Here is a 12528-nt window from a genome sequence, read left to right on the forward strand (position 1 = left end):
ATTTTTAACATTTAAAAAATTATGCTTAGAACTTATATGAAGGAGCATATTAAGTTCTGGACAGGAATGATCCATTCAGGCCAGAGGAAATCATAAAATTGTTCTTACTTGGAACCCGAATATGTGGGAAAGCCACACCACCCTGTTCATTTGCTCGAGCGCTAAATGTGATTGTAGATGATTGACATAAATTTTCTAGTCCTGAGAGGACACATTTCTGCAGTGCTCTGAAGGTTTCATATGGGAGGTGAAATTAAAAGGGTGTTTAGGTACCACGTGAGGTATGAGCTTAAGGCTTGGGCTGGTGGCATTGGCGTCCTGAATTTTATTTATGCGGAAGTCCTCACTCGGCATTTTAACCCGTCATGGCAAATCCTGGACCTTCCTTTGTGCAGCACTTTCCTGGCTGGTGATGTTGGGCTTATAAAGACCTCTTTTGAAACTAGTTATATAATTGCATTCTGAAGAGGAATGCAGTGATGGCTTTTACAGTATTTTAAGCTTACTATTCCTTTAAGTCGAGGAACAGTATAAATATAGTAGGTTGTTTGCAAAAGTGATCATTCGCAAGAAACATTATCTTGGGTATTTTGTTTGTTTTTGCTAACTGATCAAATTCTTCTCACTCCTCTCTTCTTCCCTCCTTCCCTTTCCCCATAATATCCTCCGCCTGTAAAAAACAATAATAATAAAGAAAAACAGCATTTAATCTTCTGTAACCTGTCTGGCTACACTGCCTCTTCATCCTGTCCACCCTCATCACTGTCTTCACAGTGGCCTTAATGATATTTTAAATGTACAAATCTGATTGTGTCCCTCACCCTTGAGAAAAATAATTTTTGTTTGGAAATATATCATACACGTGAGGATTTTAAAGAGCACTATAATGAGAAGACAAGTCCCCACCTTGCTGTCTAGACATGGGAAGTTACCCATCCCTTAGAAGCCTTCCACTGACCGTGCCCTGATCCTGTCTCCTGGTTCTGCCAGGGTAACTTCGGCGGTAATCATTTCCTTGCTTCTTTTAGTGTTATCACCTGTGTATGTTTTCCTAAATTTATTTGCTTTTGACAAAATAAGAAACAAGTACAATCCTAATTATTTTAGGAGAGGCCATTTTCCTGCTCTTTGGAGGGGAAGATGGCTGAACGGTGTCTGGGTCATCAGCTGGTTTCATTTTTCTTCAGAGTGTGCAAGAGAACTGGGTAGGTAAAATCATGAGCTGAGAACTCTTAAGAATAATAGGAATCATAGTCAGGTCATCTGCCAAAGTTGTAGCATGAACTACAGGTACTGGACATCCCTTAGAAAGATGGACAGGAATCGGTTGGTTTATATTTTCAGGGTTTATGGCTTTACTCCAGTTCGAGGAACAGCCCCAGGCACATTTCTTGCATTGAATCGAATGTTCTCCTCTGCTCCAGGCAGCTGGGCCGAGAGCAGGGACCGGACCTTGTTTAGTGTGTGGTCAAAATGAGCCAGATGTTGTTTACAGTCTTTGTGTGACTTGCTTTGGCATTCTGTCCTCAGGTGATAAAGGTGATGAAAGGTGAGAAGCCATCTTAGTGATGGCGGCCTGCAGCATTTCTTCTCATTTCGAGTGCCATCTTTGTTCCACTCACATGCTTCATTGACAGTTTGGGTATAGAATTCTAGGTTAGCTGTCACTTTTCTCAGGCATTTGGAGGTATTGCTGCCATTTTTTTTCTTTCCTTCTCTGGAATCTTATATTCTCTTTTTCTCCACTGTTCTGAGATTTCACAATGGAATGCCTTGGTGGGCATCCCTCTTCTTCCATAATGCTGGTTCCTTTGGGCATCTGTAACTTACGCCTTTAATTTTGGGGATATTTCTTTTAAAATGATGTCTTCTACCTGTCTTCTCTCTTTTACTTTCTTGATCTGTGAATATGTGGGTATGGTAACTGCTGGACTAGCTTTATATTTTTTTTCTTTTTCTTCTCATATGTGTTTTTTTTTCTTCAATTTCCTTGTCTGTTTGCTCTACAGTCAGAAGTTTCCTTGATTTATTTGTGCTGGCATGTTCTACGGGCACTTGTTTGGTGTTTTTTCTCTGAATGCTCCATTTATAGCCTCCTGTTCTTACGGCATAGAAATATGGATTTATCTTTTTGGAATTATCGATTTAAGTTTTTTTTGTCTCTGGATGATTTGTTTCCTCCACATTACTTTTGGGTTCTGTTATTTTTCTTAGAGGCTTTCCTCAAATATCTGAAAATCCTTGACTGTCTGCTCTTAGGTAAAACGGGGGATTAGAGAGCTGTGGGCAGGGCTGGTCAGTGAAGGTCACCTTGGAGGGCTACTTCTTTGTAGGGTGGTTTTCCCTCTTTAGCTGATTTCCCATGGTGAGTTTTCAAACTTCCCACCTGGGGTTCAAGGTCCGGCTACCAGTGTCCTAGGCTGGGTGATTCGTACCGCACCCACAGACCAGAGACCATCTGTTTATCTTTTTCAGAGAGATTGGGGGAGGTCAGTGGCTTTACAGCATGGGGTAAGGGAGGGTGTCTGGGAGTCTAACTGCTTCCCAAACAGTTCCCAACCCCCTTATTTTATCCACTCACATTCACCCCTAGATTCAAACATACCTGATGTTACTGGGTTCTGATGATTCTGCGTTTTTCACTGGGTTCTCAGCTGTTCCACTGAAGCTTTAGGATTTCATTCTGTTGGCTATATTGAGTTACTTGTTCCTTTGCATTTTAGCTTCCATACCTTTGTTGCTGTTGAGTGGGTTTGTTTTTTAAAAAAACTCTCTCTTTACTGTGCTTCTGGATAGAGTTTAGGAAGAGGTAAAATTAATGTGGATTTTCAGTCTGCCAATTTCATCGGACACTCCTAATTTTAAAAATTTTGTAGTTGGAACTATAGGGTAAAACTCCACAACTTCACAGGATGCACTGAGCTCAGTGTGACTTGGTCACACAGTCTTCTGTTGTTCAGATGTGCCGAGCAATCCTCCAGTTTTCAGATGCCCTTTGCACCTGTTTTGTTCTTATTGCTAAATTCCTACTCATTCTTCAACTGCAGATAGAAATCCTCTAAAAGAGCCCTTCCCTGGACCTCTGGCCTCTGTCCCTGGCCAAGAGGAGATTGGGCTTGCTCTGTTTTTCCTCGTCACCCAGGTCACACTCGTACTTCATCCTTTGTGCAGCACCCTTGTCTTTTTGCCTAACTCTGAAGTTCCAGGAGGACAGGGACCAGGTCTTTCTGGTTCATTGTTGACTCTTTGAACCAAACGTAACTTCCAGGCTGTAGTAGTACTCAACAAATATTTGTCAAATGAACTGTCTTGAGTGGACATATGTATTTCACTCCTTGAATTAAAAAAAGTTTGAGTTACTGGGCCGGCCCGGTGGCTCAGGCGGTTAGAGCTCCATACTCTTAACTCCGAAGGCTGCCGGTTCGATTCCCACATGGGCCAGTGGGCTCTCAACCACAACCACAACAACAACAACAACAACAAAAAAAAAAGGCAAAAAAAAAATGCAAAAAAAAAAAGTTCGAGTTACTATAGTTATGGGTTAATTGGCTGTGCAGACTTATTATTTAGAACTGTTAATATTAAGCCTCAAAAAGTATAAACATTAAGAACCCTAATATATCTTTGATTGAAATTTTACTAATTTATTTAAACATTGATTCAATAGCTACTTCCAGCAAAAGCCTGTTGACCTGATTCTAGGGTTTAATAAGTTGATTACATTTTCACAAAATACAATTACCTTCTTCCCTCACTTAAATGTCTGTCTGTTCTCATTTAGCCTATTATTTTGACAGAGTACCTGAGAATTATCATCATACTCAATATTTTATTCATACTTAATAGTTGCTTTAAGAGTAGATACTGGATATTTTCTGTTTTTCACAGGGCCTACCACAAGGAATAGGCGCTTCATGTATAAAACATTGGTTGAATTGAAAATTATGTTTTCTTAAAGCTTGTGTGGTACTTTTATACTTGTTTTCTCTTATTTTCATTTGGTGGAAAAGAAATGGGCAGTTTTCATTTCTTAACCTTGCTTTGTATGGAGTGAACATTTATACACTTAATTTTGAAATCATGAGAATAATCACTGTATTCATTTCCTAAGTTGCTGTAATAAATCACCGCAAACTGGGTGGCTTAAAACAACAGAAGTTTATTCCGCCATCGTTTTGGAGGCTAGAAGTTAAAATGAAGGTGTCAGCCAGGCCCCGCCCCCTCTGAACGCTGAGGGAGAAACACTGTGATGAATGTGTCCTAGCTTCTGGTGGTGGCCTGCTCTCCTTAGCATCTCTTGGCTGGTGGCTTGCAACTCTCGTCCCTGCCTTCATGTGCGCATGACTTTCTCTCTGTGCGTCTGTCCAAGTGTCCCTCTACGTGTAGGGACACCAATCATTCGATTTGGGCCCTTGCATGATACTGCAGTAGGATCTCAGCTTAACTCGATGACATCTGCAATGACCCGTTCCCAAGTCAGGTCACTTTCACTGGTTCTGGATGGTCGTGGCTTTTTAGGGCTATTCAGCCCAGTGCAACCACATTTCATGTGTGTACAGTAATTGAAGATATCATGTCATAGTATTCTCCACTGAGTTATTCTACTTACACAGAGCTAATTAAGTGCAGAGAAATTACATGGGGTGGGGGGGGCACATGGGATAAGGTTCAAACTCTCTTGAACTCTGCTTCACTTCATAAAAATGAGAAATTTTCTGTCCCTCTCAAGTTTTTAGAAGTAATCAGCGAGCGGTATTCTCCAGGGTGCAAAAAATAGAACTTAATTCCCTCTGTTACTACTATTTGAAAATCACAGCAGGCAAACTTATGTTTATTGCTTTCATTCTGGTCAAAGGTATATACGTTTGGATTCATCTGTGAATCATCCTAGATGCATGTTGTTATGGAAAATTTCAGTTGTTCCGAGCCTGAAGTCAAAGCTAAGCACATTTAATGGACAGAGATGGGAAATATTTCAAAGCAATTCTTTTTATTATTTTTACACTTGAGATAAAATGGGTGTTTTGGTGGGATGAATCTTATGCTGCTGCAGTGTTTGTCACTTGGCAGAATGTGGTATCGGTGTAGTGATGTCTGTAAATTATGTCGGCAACCCAATACAGTTCATATTCCCCTCCGATCATGCGTCCAAACAGTAACAGTAGAAAAGCAAACTCATTTACCTGGGATTTGAGAGAACACTGAATGGCTTTTGGATACTATATTTTCCTGGGAATTCTGATTTCCCTTATTTGGAAAATGCAGATAATCTTCAGAATGTACCTCCAATTGAAAGATAAGTAATTAATGAAATGGGTACCAAAGTAAAGGAGATTTTAAAAAAAAGCATTTTATTGAAAAATGATGGAATATTTTTTTTCCCCTGAAAGCCAGCTGCATTATTTAGAGACTTACTAGACTGCCCAAACAATTCATATAGTAATACTAATTTACTCTTGAAAACTAGTACGTACATAGAGGTGACTTGACTGTATATCTGCATGGTATCTCCCTGGCTTTCTTTTTTTTACTTATGATGTAACCTTTGTAAGCCATCATTTGATTAACTTAGGACACGTCCCGTTATCAAAGTCAAATAACCCAGTTTCAGCCAAAGCCTTTTACTTATGTCTTCATAAAGAATTACTAGGATGGCTTTTTCTGTTTGTTTCTGTTATCAAAAAATGGAATGATTACAGGACTCATTCAGTTTTTTTTAGCCAGCGATTCCTATACTATTTCGGGTTTCTAATTCACTTTAAATATTCACTAAGGTACAACGAATGGGTATGGGGGAATTTTGTTAAATATTAAAAATAGGGCCAAGAGAGACTCAAAATTAAGCATCTAACTATAATTAATGTACTTTTTCATATGGCAGACATTCATAAGCCTTCTGTAATTACTGTTGCTTTTCATTCTCTGCAGTTCTTTTAAATTATAATCTACATCTGTGACCCCACTTGTTTGCAAATATCAGATCTACAAATATGAAACAGCAGTTCCCAGTGTACCAGTTAATTGAAGCAAAGTATGTTTCCCTTAGACAGCTTGGTAGCCTGGGGAAAACACGCTCTCCAGCTTCCTTCATTCATGACCACACCTTGAATTTCAAGGAAAGAGCATTATTTGAAATATCACTGAACTCCATTAACCATTTTTATCCCTTAAAGAAGTGAAATTGTTTAAAAATAGATTTTACTTTTTGGAGCAATTTTAGGTTCACAGAAAAATTAAGGGGAAGGTACAGAGATTTCCCGCACACACGCAGGCTCTCCGTTCTCTCAGCATCTCCCACAAGAGCTGAACCTTTGTGAGAATCCATGACCTGAGACTGACACCTCATTTTCATCCAAAGTCCATAGTTTTCATTAAGGCTCCCTGTTGGAGTTGTATATCCTGTCAGCTTGCACAAATGTATGATGGCGTACATCCACCAGTATAGAGTCATACAGAGTATTTTCACTGCCCTAAACTTCCTCTGCGCTTCACCTCCTCATCCATATTCCCCCCCTATAGTTTGAACTTTTGCTTGTCATTAAAAAACAAAGTTTACAACCTCAGTGTCTCTGAAGTTTCAAAGAAGCTACTTAGAGGTTTGCAGTAGTGTGAAGGGAAGAATAAAGAGCTGAGACTTGAGCTCAGAAACCTTGGCTCCCTCCCTGCAGGCTCTCTCTCACGCTCACCTCTGTGTCAGGGTCCCCAGATCTGCCCCAGGTTTGGTAATTCACCAGGGCTCTCAGGACTCCGGTGTTGTTACACTCGCAGTCACACTTAATTATAGCAGAAGGACATAAAGCAACCTCAGCACAGGGAAAAGCCACATGGGACGATTTCTAGAAATCTATGCACAAGCTTGCAAGAGTCCTCTCCTGGTGTGTCCCACGGGAGATTCTGAGTTCCTCCTGCAGTGAGTTGTGACAACGCATGCTAAGCATTGTCTGCCAGGGAAGCTCATTAGAGACTCAGTACCCAGGGTTTTTATTGGAGGCTGGCCATGTAGGCACCCTCTGCCTAGCATGTACCCGAATTCCAGACTCCCAGAAGGAAACTAGGGGTTTCCGTATCAACCATGTGGTTTGTGCAAACAGTCTCAGCACAGTGGGCCAGTCTCATATTTAGGAAAAAAAAATTGTATCAGTGTAGGGTACTGTTTTATCAGCTGTTCCCAGATATCAGCTAGGGCTAACCCTGTAAGAAGCCCTTTCTAAGGACCGTAGTCTCAGGCCTGCCATGTTAATCCATTTAGTCCATCAACAGAGCCTGTTGGCTCTACCTTCAAAATCTACCCCCAATTCATCACTCTTCTCTTCGTTTGTCACCACACCCTAGTCCAAGCTGCCATCTCTCTCTCCTGGAGTGTTGCATTCGTTTGGGAACTTTTCCCCCCGGCTTATAATCATTGCTCCCCTACAGTGTGTTCTCAGAGAGCAGCCAGAGTGATTCTTTTGAAACAAAATTCAGACCAAGTCTTTCTTTCACTTGTAACTCTGATGGCCTGACATCCACTCAGGGTTTGCTGTCCAGGGTCCTGCATAGCCAGTTCCTTCACCCATCTGCCGCTCAGATCCAGGCCCTCATATGCTCTGCTCCACACTGGCTTCCTGCTGTCCCTCCAACACTAAGGTGCCCCCACTCCAGGCTTTGGCAGTAATACTCTGGGGGCTTGGAAAGTGATTCTCTTCCCCCCACCCCACCCCAGATGCCTGCATGGCTTCCTCCCTCCCCTTCCTCAGGCTTCCCCCATCCCTTAAAATCAAAAATAGCACTTTTCACCACCATCTCCCTGTCATCATCCCCTGATTTATTTTTCTTCATATCGTGTTTACCCGAAAATAAGACCTAGCTGGACAGTCAGCTCTAATGTGTCTTTTGGAGCAAAAATTAATATAAGACCCGGTCTTATATTTATATTATTATATTGTATTGTATTGTATTATTCTATTCTATTCTATTCTATTCTATTCTATTCTATTCTATTCTATTCTATTCTATTCTATTCTATTCTATTCTATTCTATCCTATTCTTCTATTCTATTCTATTCTATTGTATTATTCTAATCTATTCTATTCTATTCTATTATTCTATTCTATTCTATTCTATTCTATTCTATTCTATTCTATTCTATTCTATTCTATTCTATTCTATTCTACCGGGTCTTATAGTAAAATAAGACCGGTCTTATATTAATTTTTGCTCCAAAAGACACATTAGAACTGATTGTCCGGCTAGGTCTTATTTTTTGCATCTGATCTGTTTCCCTTTGCTAGAATGTAAGCTCTCTAAGAACAGATTGTTTAGTTTTATGTCTGATCTACTTCCAAGGCTGTGAACAGTGCCTGGCACACACAGTAAGCACTCAATAAAATTTCTTGAATGGATTGGTGAAGAAATAAGTACAAAAATCAACCTAAAAGAATAACAGCTCAGGGGAGGTCATCAGTGTAACTTCAGTGAAGTGAGTCTGTGAGTGGTTGGGTGACTGTTATGTCTAGAAAGGAGAGAAAGGACCCAGTTGTTAGAGCACGGTCCATTCACAATCAGCCAAAAATGCCCCAGGTGAGATTGTGGCTGAGAACAGGAGATAGCTGAGAGTGCTGAGAAGAATATTAGGGATGAACCGAAATTAAGAAAACGTCTCAGTATGAAAGAAAACCATGTTCTGTGAAATCCCACTGCTCATGAACTTGCCGTGTCCATGTTTGCTTCTTGCTGAAAATGGTCACAGAGAAGACAATAAATACAGCCTCACCTGTGTTGTGTGGGGGCTGTTTTTTTTCTCCGTGTGTCTGGCGTTGACTGTCTCTCTGGGTCTTTATGATACTGGATTCTAAAGTGCTGTGGTGTTACGTATTGTTTCCTCATCAGGCAAGTAGATCTGTGGAGATACATGGGGCTTGAGGACGGAAGAGGGAGCACTGGCACTAAATGGCCGGGCCTCCTTCTGGTCATTCTGTTGTCACACTCCACACTCCATTGTGTTGCCGTTCCTAATATCACACCCACAGTCCACAGGTATGTATTGTAACTGTGAGTATACGAGATGTTGTTAGGCAGGGACGACCCGGTGCTTCCGGGTTACTTCTGTTTTATTGGGAGCTGAAGAGAGATGCGTTTTTCGATGGGAGATGGACCCCTGGGACGCTTGCTATGTTGCATTCTTGCCTCCCTGACCAGTTCCCAGTCAAAGCCAATGGCTGTGGTGGAGGTTAAAGGGAGCCAAGGACGTGATAACGGAGTTGTTTGCTTTATCAGGATTCCCAGAAGATTGGAAGTGTAGCTGGTCTAGAACGTGGACAAAATATGCAGTTCTTGGTGCCCCTCCCACAGCTCAGTGTCTGTAGTCTCTGCCATAGTTTATCTGTTAAATGGATCTGGAATTATGTATGTGTACCAGGTAGGAGTTAAAAGGCAGCCTTGAGATCTGTAAATAAAGGACTTTTGGTAAGGACAAATCAGTGAGTTAAATCTAGTTTGGTCTGGTTTCAAGCTATGACTGTCATACTTTGTTCACTGCGTCTCCCTTTCCTCACAAGTTAATTTTTAATAAAGAAAAGGAAGGGGTAGCTGAGAGAAGGTTAATTAATAAAGATGCTGCATGTGGTCATCATTATTATTTCTTTTAACATAAGCAAACAAAGTTAAAGAAAGATGGGCATTCTGGGCACGTATTTCTTCCCTGTGAAGAGTGTTCAGGCAGGGCTCGTTATACCCTGAAGATTCCATGTCTTGTTATTTCTTTAGTTTTTTTCGGCTTGGAATTATGTACCTGTCAGTGTGATGGTAGCTTTAACCCTTAGGAGGGAATCTCTTCTGTATTTTCGCATCTGAGACCTCAGTGGAAGGCCAGAGAGAGAATGTCACATGTGGCAAAGAGAGAAGGGCTTTTCTTTCTCATTCCATCTGGTACAGCCAAAGGGGTAAGAAAGGAAACGAGCTGTTCTCTCACGATAGATTGTGAAGTTGCGGTTTCCATGGTGACCGGTTTCTTTTTCTCTTGTTCAGCAGCTAAATGCAGCAACAATAAAAAAAATTCGTAGCTAAGTTTGGCCTTCAGGTAGGATACTTACATTCTCTCAGATTTGCTTTAGGCTCCCTATGTAAGGACAGAACTTAATTTTTTTGGCCTGACATTCCTGGTCAGTTCCACCTGCCAGTGTATCTGATACCAAATCATTGATCAGTCACTGTTGGTGTGGCACGTGATTGATATTTCCTTCTCATCAAGTTGGACTCTAAGGGTTCTTTTAAAGACAGGCTGCCTCCTGAGATGGTAGGTCGTTTTCTTATCAGCCTGTGATCCTGTCAGCATTGCTGACGTACCTTCTGAGTTTTCTATGCCGTGGCCCAGACCTCGCCACACACCTAGGCCTGCAAAGCATAGGCTCTGCAAGGGTAGGGCCTTGGTCCCTCCAGTGCCGTCCTCGTGTCTTTAAAGACTGGGAGAGGTTCGTGACACAGTCTCTCTCTGGGACGAGAAATCACGGAGAAGTTGAGCTTATGGAATGAATATCTGGCCTTCGCGCCTTATAGAAGGGAGAGGGAGAGAGCTTGTCTGTGGTTGTTCTTTGTGTGTTCTGGGCTCTGGAATCGAAGCCCATGAATTACATAACTGAAAGAGGACCGGGGGGAAGGGGTGGATCTCGTGTCGATGAGCCTTGGAGAAAATCTTATAAGAGACGCACTAAAGAGGGCGACTTTGGTCAAACAACAAACGTAGCTATAAAAATCGCAAAGCCCCAACATATAAAGAGTTTGTTCTAACAGTGGCTTGATCTCAGGGGCCTGAACACTGCTGCCTGCCGTCTGCTAGACAGCAACTCGCTTTGAATTCTAAAGTCTGCTAGACAGCAACTCGCTTTGAATTCTAAACGTGAAGAATGGAACAATGTAGTCAACTTCTGGTTATCTGGTCTGTGAGCTCTCATTCCCAAATGGCTTCTGGGAGCCGCTGATTATTCTGGCTCTCACCAGTTGCTGTAGTGCCATGGAAGGCAAGATTATACTAGCATGAACTTAGTGTAATTGGTGTTGGGATATGGGGCGGGGGGCGTGAATCTCTTCTTTACAAAACAGAAACATTTCAAAGTGATTGTGGCATCATATTTTAGTTTTTACAGATTTTTCTATGCTAGTCTTCATTAATGAGAATCATTAAAACTTGATTATAATTCTTCATTGGAGGATGTGATAGTAAACCACTATAAAATTGGTGGGAGGCGGGTTTTGCCCCCTAAAAACACACACAGATCGTTTGGGGGTTAGCTCATTCTTTAATCTCCACGGTACCTTTCCTGGACAGGAGTTTGCAAATCACAGAATCTAAGTAGGGAAACGGATGTAAAGAGAAATTAAGTCCTTTAGGTCTCCAGCGCTTTAAGAGCTAATGGAAAACGAGGACCATGTGTGATAGGCTTCAGCACACCAATGCTTCTGTGTTACTGAACCCCGACTTGCAGTGTACTCCCTGCTGCCCCGGAAAAGGCACCTGAGGGGGTGTGTGTAGTTGGCATGTAAATAAAAGCACGGGGACCCTTTAGTCCTGTGTTTTCTCTTTTCACGTCCATGGAGAGCCATTCTACACTGAGTTTTCTTGTCTTGATGGAGTGAAAGTCAAGGGTAAGGTTAAAATCTGCTTCTAGTTTTGTCTCCAGCCCCATTTATAATGAGAAGGACCAGCGTCAACAAGTCAGATAAACTCTCGCCTAACTAGTACATCATGGCACTCTTGCAGTTGCCCGTGCCACGTCTAGACCCTGACAGGAATCAATTTTTCCCTAAGATCTAGTCTTTTCTGAAAGTAAACACGTGCATGCATGGCACACATACCTCCAGCTGACAAGGTAGCTTGGGAAATTTGGTCACTTCACTTGCCGTTTTGCACAAATTCATCCAATCCACTGGACCTCAATGGTTTCTTGAGCACCCAGTGATTCCTGGAGGCGGCAGGTCCCTCATTGAGGGTATAACGAGCGAGGCATAGCTGACGTAAGTCCTTGTTCTCGTGTCATGAGTTACACACCTTTGGAATATCTTTGGCATATATATTAACCCTTCCAGACCCTTGAGAATAGCATACAGGGGCACAGAGTAAAAACAGAAACAAAAACAAAATGAACATGCCAACGAAGCCATAGGTAATTCACACGAACTCCCACCTCACTCTCCTGTGGACCGTTGCTCCAGTAGCACTGATGATCGCTTCTAATTCCTGAGCACGGGCAGGATGAGACGTTGGACTGGGGACTCTGCATAACGGAGAATAACGTAGCCCTGTCATTCTCACCGTCAGCTGGGGTGGTGGGCAGTACTAGTCTTACTGTACACTCGAGGAACCCAAGGCCCAGAGAAGTTACTGTCCTTCCTACCTCATAGAGAGCCTGTGCTGGAACCAGGACCCAAACGCAAGTCTATCTGAATGCCAAGGTCAAGGTTATTTTTCCCCCATTGCTTTGTACAGTTTTTGGAAGTAAACTAGGATATTTCAAGGCTGAGCCAAGTATTATTGTAAAAAAGAACCAGAGAAT

General features: G+C 41.9%; 1 protein-coding gene across 3 annotated transcripts in view; it reads left to right on the plus strand.

Annotated features, from left to right (window-relative positions):
* Positions 1–12528, plus strand: part of SFMBT2 (Scm like with four mbt domains 2) — a 196867-nt gene that overhangs the window by 101291 nt on the left and 83048 nt on the right. The window lies entirely within an intron of this gene.

The sequence above is a fragment of the Rhinolophus hipposideros genome (assembly GCF_964194185.1).
Source record: "Rhinolophus hipposideros genome assembly, chromosome: 1".
Taxonomy (NCBI): domain Eukaryota; kingdom Metazoa; phylum Chordata; class Mammalia; order Chiroptera; family Rhinolophidae; genus Rhinolophus; species Rhinolophus hipposideros.